Source organism: Pinus tabuliformis, chromosome 4_2, assembly GCF_031772625.1.
Source record: "Pinus tabuliformis cultivar Carrire ecotype Pingquan chromosome 4_2, CPIR1, whole genome shotgun sequence".
NCBI lineage: Eukaryota > Viridiplantae > Streptophyta > Pinopsida > Pinales > Pinaceae > Pinus > Pinus tabuliformis.
Window position 1 is genome coordinate 954,939,176 of NC_142304.1, and position 21,543 is coordinate 954,960,718.

At 38.2% G+C, this 21,543-nt stretch overlaps 1 pseudogene; it reads left to right on the top strand.

Annotated features, from left to right (window-relative positions):
- The first annotated feature begins 485 nt into the window (after nt 1-485).
- On the top strand, nt 486-7,086 carry LOC149172814 (GDSL esterase/lipase At5g03820-like; annotated as a pseudogene).
- The last annotated feature ends 14,457 nt before the right edge of the window (nt 7,087-21,543 follow it).

Here is a 21,543-nt window from a genome sequence, read left to right on the forward strand (position 1 = left end):
GTATTAGACAGGCCCAGAAAACAAAATCAGGTAGCTAATTTCCTATCCAGGCTCAACCATGCAGGTGAGGATGTTCATGTTAATGATAACTTTCTCAATGAAAATTTATTTACTATCTCTGTTAAAACACCTTGGTTTGCAGATATGTCCAACTACTAGCTACAGGAAAGTTACCCCCCTACTTTTCATCTAGTCAGAAGAAAAGAATTATTAGGAAAAGTGCTAATTACTCTTGGGTAAAAGGAGACCTCTTTTTCACCGGACTTGACTTGATTACTCACATGTGTGCCAGGGAGGACGAGATGTATGATATCTTGAGAGCTTATCACAATGAACCCTGTGGAGGACATTTTGCAGATAAGCGGACAACCTATAAGATCCTCCACTTTGGGTAGTATTGGCTGAGTCTTTTTAAAGATGCAAAGGAGTATGTGCATAAATGTGATAGCTGCCAGAGAATAGGGCGACCTGTCCAATTAGATGAAATGCCTTTGCAGCCACAAGTTCTCATAGAACCAATTGAGAGCTGGGCTCTTGATTTTGCAGGTCCCATCAATCCTATGTCCAAAGGTAAGAAGTATATTTTGGTTTGTACTGATTATGTGAAGAAGTGGGTGGAAGCAAGAGAACTACCTAGAGAAACGGAAAAAGCAGTAGTAGAATTTCTTTTTTTCTAATGTTTTTGTAATATTTGGGGTACCCCAGGAAATTGTTACTGATCAGGGTACTCAGTTTGTGTCAAAGCTTATGCAGGGAATTGTACATAAATATCATATTACTCATCGGAAGTCCACCCCTTACCATCCACAGGCCAATGGGCAGGTGGAATCAACAAATAAGGTGTTGGATACAATCCTCACTAAGACAATGCAATTACATAAGAAGGATTGGTTTGATCAACTTCCTGAGGCATTATGGGCCTATCAGATTACATGGAGGAATACCACTGGCTTCTCTTCGTATGAATTAGTGTATGGAAAACAAGTGTTACTGCCAATTGAATTTCAGATCAAAACTTTTAAGATGGCAGCAGATTTGGGTATAGACCTTAATGAGGCACAATAACAGAAGATGAGTTATTCCAGAAGTTCCAAAATTTGGGTATAGACCTTAATTTTTCATCTTCTTAAAGCCTACAAAAGATGAGTTATTCAAGAAATTCCAACATGACTTGTTTAAAGGTGCATTCAGGAAGGCCATCTTCCGTAGGTCATAATTCCAAAAGTATTGCGAACCAATATCTGAAATTTTTGCCACGTTATTAGTGGGATTTACCTTCAATATGGACAAATTTTCAACTTCTAATATGCCATAGAAGAAAAGTTATAACATATATTAAAGAAGGGTCTAAAATTTAACCTTTGTTATTCATTTCACCTATGATAGAGCCCATCCAGTCCAAGTGTTTGAACCATGCTCTGATACCACTCTGTAACACCCTCTGGGTTAAATGTGCATATAGAAAAAGTAATAGGAACTGAAATACAATAAACATATCAGCCATCAAAATCCATATATACATCAGTACATTTGTGCATGAAAATGAAGGGAATGAATTTTTCATTAATAATGAAATGAAGCAACTGATGATTGGACTACCACGTTCCACCTGACCATAGATTGGCTGAGCGAAGTCTCTCTTCAACCAATCACCCCCATTCCATATTCCAAGCATGAATATGGGACTCATAGAACACATCAAAAACACTAATCAATGTGGATGCCACTGGAGTTCTCTGCCTATACAGTGAGGAATTTGAGTGCCTCCTAGTCTCTCATGCTTTACTGTGCATTCGCAATCTGATCCAGGGATCACTAGGCCCTACACCAAGACATGCTCTCCAGGATTTACCGTGCATTCCATCGTGGAATCACTAGGCCCAACAGAGAGAAAATCCACCTCTTGGCTTTACCTTATATCCCACCATTCATTGACAAGGATCCCTAGGCCCACCGAGGCACACAATCTAGCTTTACCATAACCCACAGTCTAGTTCAGGAGTTACTAGGCCAGTGGCCGCGTGCATCCTCAATTTGGTTTAGGGACCACTACTACCATGTGTTTGTCAATTTGGAGATCCACCCCACTTAGCTTCAAATCCAATCCGACCATGCCCCACAAAATGCATGAGAGAACCCATCTCATCAAAGCTACCAAGAAATGGAAAGGCTAGGCTGAAAATATTGTCACACCTAGAAAAACCCATGCCATGGTAGAAAATAAACACATGCAATCCCATGCATGCCAAATCTAGCAAGGAAAATACACATGCAAGTTGGTACCTGCAATGAAGCCTATTGTAGTTTCTTGATCCTGCCTTTCCCTAGTTGATCTTTACTTCCTCTTTCCTTCCTTGCCTTTCTTGCTCCAATGCCAAAGTGCCCCAAGGAAACTCTAAGTGTCCAAGAGTATGAGAGAGAGAGAGAGAATAGTGAGAGAGCTCCAAAGCTAAACTAACCAAGTCCTACCAACTGATCCTCTGAAGCTTTTTTATGAATGAGGCCTCTATTTTCTTCATTTTCCATTATTTTATTTCAATTTCCTCCTCACATGTAGCATGTGACCTTTCACCTTCCTTTTCTCCTTAATTCCATTATTTTCATAAATAAATGTGCCAAAATACATTTTTTCCTCTTTAATGCCTTAGCCATTGCCTTTGCCAATTTCCTTAGCCAAAAACAACCAAATGAACACACACTAAGATGTCCTTCCCACCATTCATCTTGGAATACGTGTCCCATCATCCGTGGTATTTATATATTTTTACGTGGAATTTTTATCAGGGATGTTACAGACAGTCGAGAATCATGCATATATGTCATAGATCATGCTCTAAAATCGAGCACAATTGTCATAGTCCAGACTGCAAAATTGGGCACAAATTCCATAATTTATACTCCATAATTGGGACGTTGAAATGCCAAGCAGGGTTAATGTCATTGACCTTTCAGGAAGGGTTTGGGCTATTGGACAACACAATGAAAGTTGGACCTCCTGCATTGGGTCATTTAGGGATCCTCCACGCCTAAGTCTGTCATAATGTTTATGTCGAAGGATCAACATCGTAAGGTTTATGTTGTAATTGAATCTTGGTCATCACATCCCCCACCTCCTCACTGTCGTCGAATCGTCTTAAGGGCCCACAAATATTAATTACGCCCAAATTATATTATATTGAAGTGTCGGTATTGTGATCACTTATATTTCAAATATCCATATGATTTTTATTATACATTGTCAAGCTTATATCATGAGGTTTATATTATATAATTGTGAGGAGGGGTCCACAAACACTGGGATTATATGTATGTATATATATATATATATATATATATATATATATATATAGAGAGAGAGAGAGAGAGAGAGAGAGAGAGAGAGAGGATACTTTAATAACATATAACATGAAGGGGGTCCTGTGAATATTAAAGGGTCAAAATACAAAGGTATAAAAGGGTGCCATGCAATGGTTGACCATATGTGTGTGTGAGTGTGTGTGTGAGATATGTGGGATTAGCATGGGTGTATGATTATGTGTAGATATATTATATGTAGATTCCCATAGATATGTGTGTTTGCGCCTAAGATTTTAAAGTATTGATGAATTATCATAGAGGGGTCAACCCAAGTAGGTGGTTCATGCTATTTAACCCACCATAGTATAATGTGGCATAAGGTAACTGTCACGTGGGATCCATGTGGGTGCCATGTGGCATGACAAAGTGCTTTAGCATAGTGTGGGAGGAGACTTTTAAAATGACATAACTTTTGTTTTTGGAGTCCAAAAAGGGTGAAATTTTATATCACCATCAACATTTTGATAAGACAGATATCATGAATTGGGTGATTATCTTAGTAAAAGAGAAACAAAAGCAAAAAATAAAAATAAAAATAAATTAAATTAATACGCCATTCTCATAACTGCATGTTGAGAGTCGAATTAGCATAGTAACTAGCTCTGGTTAGATAAGGGGGTGTGTTACAAATCTAGTTTGAGATTTTTGAGTAAAAATATGATTTCAACTGCTAGAGTGGCTCTATAACCTGGTTCAACATGCGAGGGTAACAGGGTGCACCACTATCTTTGACTTTTCAATTGTACATAAAAAAATAGTTTTCATTAGACATAGGAGATTTGATTATTTATTCTATCCATCATTTAATAGATCCCGAAATAAGATCTATAGGACAACAATCACTTTACTATTGAGTAAAATTGTAGATAAACACCATTTAAAAGAAATCAAAATGTATATACATAAAGATACATTGCTTTACATTATTTCACCATTTCTTATCCTCTAACGTAATTCTCATTATGTAAACTAAGTTTTTTCATCTTCCATTAATTAAGATTATTCTTAAAAACATTTTAATTTATTATCTTAACTTGTCTTAAGTGTGAACTCTCAAATGATAAACTCTCAACAACTTTTATAAATTCTCATATTATTTTATGTGGGATATTTTTACACATAATATGATAGAGAGTAAACACTTCACAATTTCAAATGAAATAAATTTATATATTTCTAAAATTTAATAGAAATTTTAATTAAAAATATAATTTAAAATGAGATATAATTGGTTATAAAAAAATTTATTTGAATGTTTAATCAATTTTAAGAAAACTCTATTATTATACATAGGTATGGTATTACAAATTCAATTTTGCTTTTTGACTGACCTTTGACCAAAAATTTGTGTTACTTCTCCATAGTTTAACATTAGGAATTTATTTTTTGTTATTTATTACTATTATTTAAATTTATTTATTGGTAAGGTGATTGGTTGAGGGCTTATTGGTTGTTTAATAACTTTCCATTTAGGTTAATTACTAATTTTTCATTTTTATTTTATTTTTATTTTTTTCATTTTCATGGCTTATAATTATTTCTCCATATTTTCAATTTAAGGTGGCTTATTATTATATTAAAAACATATTTTAATAAATTTAATTATAATTTTTTTTATATATTAATAAAAAATAAAACAAACATATATAATAAACATATATTAAAATGTATATATGTTAATATAAACAATATTAGTTAATCATATTTCTTAATATGCAATATTTTATTAGTTGTTTTATTTTTTTGTTTATTTTTTTTCAGTTTAATTAAACTATAAACATATATTAAAGTGTAGATATGTTAATATAATTAATATTATATCATATATCGTTTTGGGATTCAACTGCATCCAAGTCATTCACCTATGACCATTTTCATGAGAGGTAGTTGTTTTATTTTTGTGTCTATTGTTTTTAAGTTTAATTAAACTATATTCAAACTAAGTAGCAAGTTCTATGACCAATTTTTTTTTTATAACTTATCATAGTTTAACATTAGGAAAACATTTTTTGCTATTTTTTATTATTATTTAAATTTAATTATTTATAAAGTGATAAGTGGAGGTCTTATTATGAGCTATTTAGTAACTTCCATTTCTCAAGTTACTATTTTTTTGTCTTTTGTTTTATTTTCTTTTTATTTAACTTTTTAATTTTTTTATTTTCTTATTGTTTCCATCTTCATTACATTGAAAATTTACACTAGCTAATCCTCTGTAAAAGAGAAAGTCTCCCTTTTAACTAATTGAACAAAAAAAATCATAACTATACCCAAAATTACAACCATGTTAACAAAAATTGAACAATGTCTTAATCATTTCAATCAACTAAGTTCTTTGTCTCTTTTATTTAAAGAGAACAAAAACAAAAAGCTTTGTGTTTGCAGAATGCAATATCCATGACGCAACAGTTACAATATTTTCGACAATACCAATCGAAATTGGAGAGATTTGTGGACAGAGCTGATGTTTCTTCCACTGTGTTGAAAGCTCTTTACGTTGTCAGTACTCATGCCAGCCATTTCGTACAAAATTACTACATAAGTCCTAAGCTTATGATTCACATTTTAACCACGGTTGATTTAGCTAATGTCATACACATTTTTGATATATTTTGGAATTTGTAATCAACACGAAGATGACCATCTATTGCGTTGTATATTTTAGTGAAATCTGCAATCATCAAAAGGATTTTTGGAATCCAACACTCATTTAAAATATCTTGGAATCTGTGTTTGAAATAAGGGTGGTGAGTTAGATAGGGTAAATTTCAAAATATTTTGAAAATCTAAATTATGATTATTTATTACAATTGAAAATGTCATTGTTAATTTTCTTCACTTCCAAAATTTCTTTTAACTATTTTGGAATAAGCAGTAAACATTATAATGACAGCCATTACAGATTTCAGAATATTTTGGAATTTAATTTGGACATAAAACATTTTTTCCTGTTGCAAATTTTAGACTAATTTGAAAATTCCATAGAGGATTTCATTCATACCCATGTCGAGATTTTCAAAATATCTAGAAATATGCATTCAAATTATATTTTAATGCAATAGGCATTACCCATTAGGTCGAAACTACATTACTCTCTTAATAATGATTTATAGATTCAAATTTTTATTATTTGCCACTATTGTTTTCTGTCGCCATAATTGCTGATTTCTGAGGTTGGAATTGTTGATTATCTTTTTCAGGGGTGGGCTCGCATAATGGGTGCGACTAATCTCCCTTCATTAGGGTGCCTTCCCGTTGCAATCACTCCATTTGGGCACGGTGAAAATACATGTGTTAAAAACAACAATTCTAGACGCTATAACAATTGCTTGAAATCTACAGTAAACAGCTTGGCGAAAACCCTACCAAGGCTGAAAATTGTAGTATTTGACATTTATACATTATTATAACACTTCGTTTAGCATCCTTCAAACAATGGTAAGACCCTTATTGCGGTTATGGTAATTGTCTTGGTGATATAACTGTATTGGTTGTGTTTGGGTTTTAATGTTTATGATTGGGTTCATTAATGCAGGGTTTGCAAAGGCGAGGAGAGTGTGTTGTGGGACTGGATTCAATGAGACTGCTATATTGTCCAACGCTAGGTCAAAAAGATTTTGTGCCAATTCTTTGCAATATGTGTTATGGAACAATTTCCATCCCACCCAAGCTGCCAGTGAATTGCTTCCCAATGCATTCATTTTTCCAATAATCTCTCTCATTTCTTAAATCACTAGCGGACTCCAAACTTCAATTGAATTTTATTTTTGATATAGTTGTTTTAGGTCCACGAGAGTTTGGATTTCATGTCATGAAGCTAAGAGTTTCCTTTTTTTTCATTAGAATTTCATGTTTTACTCTTTGATTCTAGAATGAAATGTAATTGTATGTATTGTCTCGGAACTTTTTACAATTAGGCATTTAGTTTTTTTTGTTTGAATAGCCATTATATATGTTTGACTAAAACATATTTACATGATGTTTATAGTTTAACAGTATAAATTAAATTTTATTATTTATTTTAATTTTAATAATTTGAAGTTGGATTTTTCCTTGCTAATCTTAGGGAAAGTTTCCCTTTTCCCTTCCTCATTTTGCACTAGCTATTCCTTTACAAAGGGCAAAGTACATGACTATTACTTTCCAATATTAGTTTGAATGGACAAATATATAATTTTTTTATATAAAATGTATGGAAGGTTTACATGTTGGGTTGTGTTATATTCTTTCCACGACTAACCCACATAGGAAGCAGGGGGTTAGAGGGGGGCGGGCGGGCCTTTGTTGCACCAATTGCACAGCGGGAGGGTTACAGAGGGGTTTGAGGAGGGTGAGTAGCCTCCTCTGGAAAAAAAATTTGGACCCTATATTAAGTTAGGCGGACCTACCTATGGTTTTCGGTCCATGGTATTGGATGCTTCGACATGTATAAATATGTATTGTAACATTGAAAGAAATATAATGAAAAATCAAGTTGGTAGTCCCGATTTTAGGATCCAGGGGAAAATCTCTGTGTATATGTGTTTTATGTGTTATGTTCTCACATTGTTTATTTTCTGTGTTTTAGAATTCGTATGCAGGTAATTTCTATACAGGGTTAAAATCTACATTTGGTATCAGAGCTGTTTTGGCTTCAAGGGGACGCCTTTGTTGCTGAGGGGTTTTGCTCGGGCCTATGGTAGACCCTGTTCAGTGAGAGATCTGCGGGATTGATTCTGGTGGTGAAAAAAGATGGCGAGCAGTGGAAAGATAGAGATCGAGAAATTTAATGGTCAGAGTTTTGAGTTGTGGAAACTCAAGATGGGGGATCTATTGGTGGATAAAGATTAGTGGATCACGATAGATCTAGGTACTAAACCAACGGGAGTGTTCGAGGAAGAATGGAAGAAGTTGGATCTGAAGGTTAAGAGAAAAATACGATTGTGTGTCTCAGATTCAGTATTGCTGAATGTATCAGGGGAAGCTACAACGAAGGTTTTGTGGGGCAAGTTAGGGACTTTGTACCAATCTAAGTCTCTGGTGAATAAACTGTTCCTATGGAAAAAGCTGTATAACCTGAGGATGAAAAATGGAGACTCGGTGACAGAGCATCTGAACGCATTTAATACAGTGGTAAGTCAGTTATTATCTGTTGATATTAAAATTTCAGATGAAAATAAGTGTATCAGTTTGTTGTGTTCTCTACCAGATTCGTGGGATAGTCTAGTTATTACAATAGGTAGCAATGCAACTTCCTTACAGTTTGATGAAATAGTCTCATCCTTGTTGACGGAGGAGATGAGACAGAAATATGGAGAGCCAGAATGGTGATGCCTTGTCTGTACGAGGACGGGCCCAGAACAGAAACAAAAATAAGTCATTGAGTAGGAGATCTAAATCTAGAGGGAGATCTAAATCTCCAGGAAAACCTGTAAAGGTGGTATGTTGGAAATGCGAAAAGGAAGGGAACTACAAAAGGGACTGTAAATCTAAAGCTCCTGACAAAGGAAAGGGATCTGATGATGCTTCTTCTGCGGAGGCGAAAACCACCTCAGATGTAGGTGGGGATGTGTACTTGGCTTCTTCAAGTACACATGTAGATCATGAGGCACAGTTGATTGACTCAGGTGCATCATTTCACTTCACTCCCCATAGAGAGTGGTTCTGCGAGTATGATAAATACGATGGTGGTGATGTCTTCTTAGGGGATGATAGGAAGGCTAGAATCGTTGGTCATGGAAAGGTAAAGTTGAAGTTGCAAGGTGGAAGGGTTAGAACACTTCTGGGTGTTCTGCATATTCCTGCATCAGCTAGAAATCTAATTTCTGTAAGCAAGCTAAATGATGCAGGTGTAAAAACAGTGTTCAAGAAGGATACTTGCAAGATGGTTCGGGGAGCACTGGTATTGATGCAGGGAGTTCAGATTGGAACTCTGTACAAGTTGCAAGGTAGCATTATTGTTGATGGGTGCAATAGTTCTGTGGTTCTTAAAAGTGGAGCAGAAAATCTAGTGGTCTCTGGAGAGAAGACCATATTGTGGCATCAAAGGCTTTGACATATTGGAGAGAAGGGCCTTCGAATAATTCATGGTAAAGGTATAGTAGAAGGTATGAGTAATAGCTCTCTGGATTTTGATTTCTGTGAAAATTGTGTATATGGGAAACAGAATCAGGTGAGTTTCCCCTCTGGTAGTAAGAGGGAAAAACAGATATCAGAGCTTGTGCATAGTGATGAGTTTGGACCTGTGAAGGTTCCATCACAGGGTAAGTCTGTGTACTATGTATCATTTATAGATGACTTCTCAAGGAATACATGGATATATTTCCTTAAGAAGGAATCTGAAGTCTTTGACAAGTTTAAAGAATTTAAGGCTCTGGTGGAAAAATAAACAAAGAAGAAGATAAAGGTGTTGAGGATAGATAACGGAGGAGAGTTTTGCAGTAAGGAATTTGAAGAATTATGTAAGAAGTGTGGTATAGCATGGTAGAAGACTACTCCATATACACCTCAGCAAAATGGATTTGCAGAAAGAATAAACAAGATGTTGATGGAAAGGGCAAGAAGCATGCTCAGTGGTGCCGGGTTAGGACAAGAATTCTAGGCAGAGGCGGTGGAGACAACATGTTACTTGGTCAACAGATGACCTTCATCAATGTTGGAGGATAAGACTCCACAAGAGGTATGGATGGGTAATAAACCCTCTCTTTCACATCTAAGGGTATTTGGATGTGATGCATATGTACATGTGTTATAGACATATTTGAGCACTGCAACCCCAAATGCATATGTCCATAAACCAAGGGCTTCTAAATCCCTAAAAGTGTTTTTTCATACCCTAAAGGAGCAAGGTCAACTGATTACATCATTTCCCAGAAGTTCTCCCTAAAAAGCTACTCAAAACTGGTCAAAACAGGACCATACAGACTGCTCAGTGCTAAAGGTGTGATGCATCTCACCTGCCACATGCAAAAAGTGTGATGCATACTGAAAAGCCCTTCTGTAGGGTGCGATGAGCAAGAGCAGACAAATGGCAGAGGTAGTTGGCTAGGTGGAAACCTAGAGAATCTTCTAGAAACTGCCCATTTGACACTTGCCTCTTTGAATTTGCCCAGGGATGAGTAAGAGATCATGAAATCTCCAAGTGGAACCAAGAACTATCAGAGAGATGACACTAATCAAAATCCCAAAAGCTGACTCACCCACCTGCAAACATCTATAGATGGATCCCTCATCCTAGAGATCCAGAGGCTGGAATTTTGTATTTGGTAAGGAAGTGCTATTAGTTTCTCTATGCAACATTGTATTGTTGGGTGATCTAAGCTTTTCATGAGGTGAAGAGGGCTTTCATGCTGGGAGGATGGCGCTGGGTTAGACCAATGGGTTTTAGTCCTCTTTTCTACTACTTCTATCAATAAAGCTATTTGAGTTTTCCTCCATATTCTTGTATATTTCTGAATCTTGTATTGATATACGCATTTGTATGGTTAATATACATCTGATCTTATATTGTTTATGGTTATAGATCTCTATGCTTTGATGGTATTATGCTTCTTTGGCTCTATAGGTGTTCTTTGAAACGGGACAAGTAAGGAAGGAGTGGTGAAACTTTGTCAAAGGATAGAGGAAACAAGCAAGGAGCCAAGCGAAAGACTGAGGTTGGTACTCTCTGCTTCTCTCTCATCCATCTCTCATAAAGGAAAATGCAAGTAACTTTAATTTGTTTGTTTCTAAGATAGCTACCCGTCTTAGTGGGACTAGCAGCTCTGAGTGGACACTAGTTTTCCCAATAATAAAATGGCGACTCCACTGGAGAGCGAATAGTTTGATTGCTTGTCTCTATTTTTTTGCTTCATAAACTACAAACGGAGCCTAAAGTTAAGCCAACTAGCCTTTGAACTGCATTTTCTATGCAAGTGCAAAGTAGATCAATGCTGCTTCAGTCAATCTCCGAGTTTGTTTATGAACTAAAAAACTGACTTGCAAACATCCTAAGTGCCCTGGTGGTAGCTCAACTAACCTCATTAGATCAGTCCCTATACTTTGTGTTTACTGCCTATCATTAGCTCAGCCTAAACCCTTGAACTTAGCTGCAAACTATGAGCACAAACCAAGCTCATTCTCGTTCCTAGACCATCGCACTATCTCTCATTGGTAGTATGGACGCATCACACCTCCTGTGTGTTGTAGGTGAGATGCATCCCTGTTTCCCTGTGTTATAGGTGCGATGATCAGGTAAGACTGTTTCTGCCTCCAGATTTTGGTTTTTTCTTCATTGTCTTCAGCTTTATTCAGTAGTTTTGATGTCTGTGATCAGTATACCACTATTGAAAATCCCTTCCTTTGCATTATTCAACCTCCATTGATAAAGAATTGTGAATATTTTTATGTATTTTTTGCCATTTACAGTTCTCCTTTGCAACCGGTAGCTTAATTGAACCGTCGTCTTTTGATTTGAAAGTGTCGCAAGTGTCGTTTTCGGTCAAAGAAAAGAACCCTCCTCTTTTTGATAGTCGATTACACTTTTTCTCTTGTGTTTGATTTGGATTAATAGTATTTCAAGTGTCGAGAGCAGTTTTCAATTCAAAATCGCAAAGTGTTGTCTTAGTCTTCCTTTTGTTTTTTGAAAAGAAAATTGTTAGTACTGTCGCTTTGAAAGAAGAATAGTTCAGATCTGTACTTAGCATTCTTTTTGTCATTCACACATTAAGAAAGCGGAAAACAAATACATGCATGTGCATTTGCATTTAAACTGCTTGTTGATATTGATTTAGGAAAAGTGCATCTAGTGTGTGGTCTCTGCTCTATGTTGAAAGAATTTTGCTTCTCTTTTATTAGTAGCTAGGATTTTCATTGCAAAAAGAAAGTAAATGATTGTTTATCATCTTAGATTGCATATTTAGGATTTGTATATCTACATCACGCGGTGAACCTTAAAGGCAAACTTCTTAAGAAAGATCAACTGTAAAATAAATTTCAATGAACATAAAAACACTTTGGAACCTAACACACAACATTTAAAAGTCTAGGCTAGAGACGTATTCTGGCGTCGTAAAGCCTGGTAACTATCGCTTTCATCGTAGGTTGGGTGATTCCTCCTCTTTGAGACGACAAGTGCCAGTACGGACTTATGCTCCCACGTACCATCAAGTACATATTGGGAGACCACAATAGGCTATATCCATTATCCTTAGGAAGCCCCGTCTGCTGCCCTATCGATTGCAATGCATTGAACACAACATTCGGGAAGATTGACTGTCGTACCGTAAAAAGTATTATGCAGTTTTGTGATTGGTTTGGTAATCCCTCTATCTAGATTTCCAGAGTAATCACTTTCGTTCCTTTTCAAACTCCTTAAAAGAAAAGGTCCATCTGAGCACTTGTCACTTCAGGCTCATTAAAAATCGAAGGCAACTAGAGTCATTTTTAGCTTTTTCTTGACTCTTAAAAATTGAAAAAGCAAGTTGTGTCAAAGCATCATAAAATTCATTTAATTCATAATAACGTTTTCCCTTTTTATTTTGAGTTGATAAAGTAATCCGCGATCGTGGAAGAAAGTCAATCAAAACCCCGTTGTTCGCGGAGACTAATGAGTCAACCGTCTTTGACTCTGGAAACGAAGTCATTCCGGGCCAAGCGAACTCGTTTAACTGGGTCAAAGTCTCATGGTTTGTTTGAAACTTGTGTTTCAACATCCTTAGAGACTCCAGTTACTCCAACCATTTATGGTATCCCTGCCTCTATAGAAGAAGTTCCGCAGTTACAAGAGGACATTAGAACTGATCCTAGTGTAACGCTAAACACTCCTATTCCTGAACCAGCTCCATCTAGGACTGATTTGGAAGGTGTCACCCCTCCAACATCTATCGCTGTAGAATCTTTACCTTCTTCGGCACAAGAAATATTTTACAGACCTGACGATCTACCTCTTCCACCTGGATTGATTGCTATAGAAGAGATTGTGGAGGATCTTCCATCCAGTACTCCATTGCATTTTGGAACTAGGATCCACCTATATCCTTCTACTATAGAAGTTAGTCTCCCTTCATCGCAAGTTCCTGTAGAATTGCTAGGAAATCTTTTGGATAGACTCAATATGTCTGAACAACCATCGATATATAGGACTGTGTCATCCAATACAGCAGCAGCAGAACCTCCTACTAATACTCCGACAATGTTTGCTGGTGTACCATCTGTCCCAACTAGTTCTCAACCACTAGATGGAGTCCACCTGGGGATTGTTTCGACAGTATGGTCTGTTCCCTTTTGTTCATCCAAAATAATATCTAGAATTTCTTATGTTGAGTCTCGGCAAATTGATCCTTCGTAATAGTATCAATTTGGGCAGTCCAGTCTCCAAAGGCCAATCTTTCCTTTGAACACTGGATTGCCACCATATGGGGGGCAGTATGCCTTTTCATTGTTCCCTTCGGGAGAACAACCATATGAAAGTTCACAACAGAATTCGGGTCAAGCTGGAATCACATCTAGTGGTTGGATGCCAATGCTGCCTCAATAGCCAAGAGTTGTATATTCAATGCAACAAAATCAACCTGTGTCAAACATTCCCACTACATCGGCTATTGTGACGGTGTTGCAAGTACAAGCGCTGCCTGTTGTATGTCAACCTCAAGTCTCTCAGGTCATAATACAACAGCCTCTCGTCGCCACGACACAACCACAATCGCCAATTAGTGGCTCCTTAACTGAAGCGACTTACGCTCAAACGAGTACTGTAACCCCTCATCTTGGTCAAACATCTAGTATTGGGCAACAACAAATGGTCTCACAGCCATGGCTGGTGCAATATCAACAACCATGTAATTCCAGCAAGCTTACCAAGGACCTAAGCAATAAAGCTTTGCAGGTAACAGGTAGCCGTATATTCAAAACGGTCACCATAAATCATATCATAATGGTTATGCCCATCAACCTTATCAAAGTTATCAGCATCAAATACATTATGCTAGTATGCAAAGACCCACTGCTCAGGAAATTCCATCTTATCCTGGGTATGCTTCGCCAAACTTGAATCAATAGTTTCCTTTCGTTGCAACTCTAGAATTACCAAAACTGAATTGACTAACAAATGATCCAATTGCTTATGCCCCTTGGTGGCTGGCGATTCCTCATAAACTTCCATAAGATATTCCTAAATTCAATGGAAATCTGGGTGAAGATCCGTCAAATCATGTGATGACCTTTCATCTGTGGTGTTCGTCCAACACTCTCAATGATGATTTGATTAGGCTTCGCCTTTTTCAGCGAACGTTAACTGGTCTAGTAGAAAAATGGTACATCGAATTGCCTAGAGCTTCATTTGATAACTTCAGCACCCTTGCCACCGCCTTTTTAACCCATTTTCAGTTACCCATAAGGTATGAAACAGGAACGGAGCTTCTTACCAATTTCAATTAAACGACAGCCACTCACATATCTGATCATATTCATGAGTGGCGACGTTGTCATCGAATGGTGAAAACATATGTTCCTGATCAACTGCTAGCTGAATGGTTTATTAAGTCATTGTTACCTTCTATTACAGAAGATGTGGCTAAAGGGGGAGTTGCCACTGAAGAGCAAGTCATTCCTCGTGTGCAATATCTAGACTTGATCTACACTCAGTCTGGCACGCTCTATGACAAAATCTTAGATGCTCCTAGACCAGAGTTTTCCATTCATCCTCCTCCTAAATCAAACAAAGACTCTCATGCCGGTGATGGCGTGATAGGTACAACCAGCACGAAAACTGCAAAGGCTACATCTAAGAAAGCCTGCACGGTTTTCGGTCAAAATTCAAATGAAGAACTTCTTGCCTCAGAGGTTAATGTTATGTCAATTGACAAAGGCAAAGAATCGAAGCAACTGGGGGGCAAGAAGAAAAAGAAAGGAAAAAAGAAGAAACATGATGATTAGTCTCCTAAAAAATCTTCTTAAAACCCTTATGGGCAAAAGAAACCTGGTTAGCCATGTCTCATATGCGATGAAGACCATTGCACGAGAAATTGCCCGCATAAAGCTGAGATTAAGAAATTCTTTAAGAACTCAAAAACCTCAGCGGTATTGACTGACCCATTTCCAAACCCAGAAACCAATCTTGTTGCTAGCGACAATGCTTCCCCATCCCAAGTGCTTATGTTGTCCATTTCAAAACAGCAAAATGATGCTTTGATATCGACAACGAATAAAGATTACGGGAATCCACAGCTGTCGAACAACAAGGCTACTGATCAACCTAGTAGTTTGACAACAACTTCGACCGAGGTTGTGCCACCCATCATTCCTGAACTAACAATAAAGCCGCCAAAGGGAGTAGTACACAAATCGAAATTTAATCCTCGTGCCAGAGCAGCACAGAATTATAATATAGTAGAGGACCTTGCCCAATCGTCGTCTGCTATGTTGACACTTGAAGTACTGCAAAATTGCCCCTCCCAAAAGTAGGCTCTATTATCAACAATAGGTGGGATTGACCCAGCGGATTCCAATCTTGTGTCCTTTAATAATAAAGGATATGAACCTCAATTACCAGCTCAACTCGCTTTCCTCATTCAAGTGAAAGCCCTCAACAAAAATGTTCATCGAACGATTACTGATGAGGGGGAATCTACCTGCATTATGTCAATGAGTTCCTGGAAAACTTTAGGATCACCACCCTTGTCAAGATCATCAATGACATTAAAAGCATTCGATGGACAAACATACATCCCGTACGGGATTTTAAGTAACTTGCAAGTTGAACTGGGGGGCAAAACAATAGAAATTGATGTTGAAGTTATCGATGGAAAGCTCGATTATAACATCCTACTGGGAAGGACCTGGATTTATGCTATGGCTGTTGTTGTGTCAACATACTTTAGAAAGATTGCATTTCCTTTTCAAGGAGGAATTACAATCATCGACCAACAAACATTTCTCCCCAACAGTTCACAAGTTACGGGAAGCATCTCGATGATCCACGGAAGCTCTCAATTGCTTCAAAATATCGGAATAAGCCTAGTAAAAGACTCTACATTGATGGTTACTTTTGCCCTACCGCCTCCAAACAATCTGGCGGAAGTGGCCACAGTGGGAACCTGCAATATGGTATCTTCTATTCAGAGGATTTCTGAACATGATGTTAGCATGGATCATCACCAAGTATTGCCTCCAAGCCCAATAGAAATATTGTAGCAATCAATGTTCTCGGCCTGGGCGGCAAACCCAAATCAACGCTCATCGAGTGTTTGGGTAGATAGGTCTAAGGAATATGGTACCTCTTCAAATCCTTGGTCGCATGTACATTCTATAGACAAAGGAATTGTTCAGTCAATGATGATAGGAGAGGCACCGTGGAAAGATTACCACCATCATTCCCATCTTCCGGATTACAACGAAGATTATTCCAACGACCTTAATCATCCTTCAGTTTTTTATTTCCTATCAAATACTGTAAATATGGTGGATTCCGAGCGAAATCTATCCAATATTGAAGAAACTATCGCCATAAATATCTCGATCAAACCAGATGTTGTAGAGAATATTCATGTTGGCAAATCTTGTTCTTCATCAGAACTGGAAGTATATTATGCTCTCTTTCGCAAGTTCAGAGATGTCTTTGCATGGTCATATGAAAAAATGCCAGGCAATGACTCGAGCATAGTTGAACATGAAATCAAGATGTATCTAGATGTCAAACTGGTACGAAAACGGCTTTAGCAGGTGCTCCCAAAGAAAGCCGCTACCATTAAGGCAAAAGTTGAAAAACTTTTACGTGCTGGTTTCATTTACTCGGTTCCCCTAACTGTTTGGGTATCGAATATTGTTCTTGTGATGAAAAAGCCGGGAACGATTAGAGTGTGCGTTGATTACAGGGATGTAAATCAAGCTTGTCCAAAGGACAACTACCCTACACCCTTCATCGACCAGACAATTGATGAATGCGCCGGATGCGAAATATTTTCATTTATGGATGGATTTTCCAGGTATAATCAAATAAATATCCACCCACACAACCAGTCAAAGACTGCATTTATTTTTCCGTGGGGCACATTTGCGTACCACAAGTTGCCTTTTGGTTTAAAGAACGTAGGGGCAACTTTTCAGAGAGCTATGAAGTACGCCTTCCATGACATCAAGAACATCGTTCAACCATATCTCGATGATCTTCTGGCTCATTCGTGAAAGCGGACTGATCATCCGCAGCACTTGAGAGCTATATTTCTACGTTGCCGACACTACAAGATACAACTCAATCCACACAAATGTGTGTTTTGTGTCGGTTCTGGTCGTTTACTTGGCTTTGTGGTTTCAAAGGACAGGATTTGTCTTGACCCATGTAAGGTTCAGGCGATCATCAATATGCCTCCACCTTCAAATTTGCTTCAGATTCAGAAACTCCAGGGGAAAGAAAATTTTTTGAGGAGGTTCATTCCAAATTACGCTGAACTTGCTAAAGGTTATACGCGCCTGTTGAAAAAAGAAGTGCCCTTGAACTGGGATCAGGTTGCGCAAGCTTCCTTTGATGCTCTAAAGGAATCCCTAATAAAAGCATCATTAATGTACGCTCCTGACTATCAAAAAGACTTTAACATGTATCTAGCTGCAACAGATATGACAAAAGCAATGGTTTTAGTTCAAGAAGACAATGGAATCGAACATCCTGTCTATTATTTAAGTCGAAACTTAAATGATACAGAAAGCAAGTACTCCTATGTTGAAAAGTTGGCTCTGGCTCTCGAGCGATCCGTGGTATGGAGATACAATCATCTATCTCCAAACCCAAACTTATAGGCCTAATACCTCTCGTTCAGAACAACAACGTACTTGATACAAGCAAAAGACTACATAATCGTCGGTGATACACTTTACTGTTGTGGTATTGATACAGTTCTGCGAAGGTGCCTCACGCATGAGGAGGCCGAGAAAGTCCTGAATGATTGTCATTTAGGCGCATGTGGAGGGAATCAATCTGGTTATGCTACAACACAAAATATTTTACGAGCGGTTTACTTTTGGCCAACAATGTTCAAGGATTGCATAACCGCAGTCAGAAGTTTCCATGCATGTCAAATCTTCGACTGCGAAACCAGAATACCACCCCACCTCTGCATCCAGTAGTTGCTGTTGGGCCATTCGCCAAATGGGGCATAGATTTCATGACATGTAACCCCACCTCGACCGAGGGGCATGGGTATATCATAGTCACAGTTTACTATTTTATGAAATGGGCCAAGGTGATGCCTACATTAAACAATAGCGGTGAAACAACTGCTCTTTTCTTTTTCAATCATGTAGTCTCCATATTTGGTGTTCCACAAGCTATAGTCACAGATCATGGATCGCATTTCCGCAATCACATGATGGTTGAATTGGCTGCCAAATTAGGACTGTCCCACAACAGCTCTACTCTGTATTATCCGCAAGCTAATGGGAAAGTTGAGGTGATCAACAAAGTCATAAAGCGCATGCTGCAAAAGATGATTGGAGTCCATAAATAGAGTTGGCACCTAATCCTGTACTTGACCTTATGGTCATACTGGACATCGGTGAGAAATGCGACTGGATTTACACCCTTTCGGCTAGTGTATGGCCTGGAAGCGGTCTTACCAGTTCAGTGCGAAATTTCATCTCTCAAGCTCGTAGTCGACCTTCTCCCCAGAACTTCAGAGGAAGAGGCTCGTTTCTTGGAATTAATCCAACTAGATGAAACCCATCATGACACCGCCTTGGCTAACAAAGTGCATAAGAAACAAGTCAAGGCACAGTTTGACAAGAATGTCAAACCCCGTGTCTTCTCAGAAGGTGACCTGGTCTTACTTTACGATCAGGAATCCGATAAATTGGGAGCAGGTAAGTTCTAGTCTTTGTGGATGGGTCCCTATATTGTTAAGCATGTATTAGCAAAAGGAGCCTACGAGCTAGTAGATTATGATGGAATTCCACTGTCGCAACCCCGAAACGGGTTGTACCTTAAGCATTACTATGCTTGACTAAGCATAGTAATCTCTTCATATGCTTTTGTTACATTTTTGTTTTTGTTAAGAGTGATCGTTTTGGTTAGGTAATCCACTTTTGCATTTGTTGCAGATGTCGAACCTATTGGAATCATTTGTTGGATACGTCGACGGAGCGAGTCGTAGTACACATAGCCCGTCTTTCGCAGCCTAGGCCATTTTTGATCCAAGTGGTGAGTTAGTAAGTTTCAAAGGGGTATGTATTGGTCGGTCAATGAACAAGATCGCTGAATATAACGCGTTGATAGAGCTCCTCTGTGATGCCATTGCGCATGGCATACGCCGACTTGTCGTCAGGCTAGACTCACAACTCGTCATTCTACAACTTACTAGCATCTATTCCATTCAGAATCCAACTATCTATTGTATGTTCCTAAGGGTCAGGATTTTGGAAAGGCGGTTTGATTCTATTCAATATCAGCACATTTCCAAAAAATTAAGCACATTAACTGACTCATTAGCAAATTATGTGTTAGATAGACATTTGCAACATTTATAAAAGAAAATAATTTCATCAACATTTGCATCAGGATCATATAACTTAACCAAAATAAAGCTCTGAAAATAAAAAATATATATAACTGTTTATAGTTTTTACATAATGTTTTGTGTCTAGGAAAAAATTGGTCATATGACCCAAAAACTCAAAAATTCAAGGAAGCACCCTAGATTAATGGTGCTGGTGATAACAAGTCATTGCCTGTGCGATCATACGTAAGAGCCTAGTCCATCAGCTCAGTACGCCAGTGGTATGGCGCTGTAATCTTAGAGGTAACTCGTTGGTCCTCACATCCTAAATGCCAAGGGTGAGACCCTTGATCTGATCCTGCAATACTGCAAGGGTCTCGACTACATCTAGATCGTGAAGGACAACCCTCCCTACAGCCTCTCCTACTGGAACGACGACTGCTACCCTCGGGCGCACTGCTAGTCGCACTGGTCCAATATCTACATGAACACATGAGTTTTGATTAGTCTTGATAAACATTTAAAAAACACAAGATCATTATAAAAGCAATAAATAGAGATGTGGTCAAATATTTTTTACCTATGACACCTCATTGCTCGCCAGCCGGCAGCACCAAATCTAGGTCACCCCGGAAATCCATCTCAGCATATGGATACTCGGCATAAACCATCTGCTGACGATTGAAACACTCGAAGAAGGCATCAGAGAATGAAACCTGAGATTGACCAGCATGTATGGCCATAAGGTAAACCGATCTCTGCATCTGTGGCTCAGTCGGTTGTGGTAGGCCGAGTGAAATGTACTGTGGCTGCATCAGTGGGATCTTTTCCAAGGCAAAAGCGGTCAGAATAGAACCATAACCAAAGTTCTTGGATCTTCCTTTTTTCACCTTGGTAAGCTGTTCTTTTATCACCAAAAGTACTAGATCACACCAGTTGAATACCTTTGGTTCAAGGCATTGCAAGGCATACTACATATAGGACCTGTTGGCTAAGTGAAGAGTCGCGCCGCTAGCCAATATAGCAAAGGTAAATAAGATAGTCCTCAAGGACTGGTCAGTGACGTCTCAAATACTGATCTTGCCATCCCTGCTCGGCTGAGATCCATCTCTACAGTATCGGCTAATATAATCCCTCACAGATTCGCCCCCACGGGTGGAACCTGATAATGAGAGAGGGGCGCCATGCCTCGATAAACTAGTCAAGAAGTAGATATCCTCAACATTCAAAGGGATGGATTTACCTCTAATCTGGAACAATTGGTTGGTAGAATCCCATGCATCGAGGAAATATTGCAATAGGTTGATTTGTTGCCTCATGCTAGATATGCAGAAGAACTTGAGCAAGCCACAGTTCCACAATGCAGTTACCGTACCCAGATCATGTAAGGCAACCATGTCCTCTTCTTCATGCTCGCGTTCACACCATGTAACGACCATCTTGCTCTGATGAATCTCTGAAAAACAAACAAGAGAAGAATTAGGATCTTGATTTGGCAAAAAATAGGCAAAATTTCCATGAAAAATCAATGCAAAAACTTTCCTCCTTGTGCCTATCGCACCCTAGATGTGAACTGGGTGGGATGCATACTGACTGGCCAATGGCCAGCGTAGTATGCATCGCACCTTTTGATGTATACTAGGTGCGATGGGGAGAGAACGAATTGTTCAAACCCCAGAGGCCTAGAAAATTAGGAAAACATGCTCAGAATTCAGAAAGGAAAGAATGCAATTGAAGAGCTCAGGTT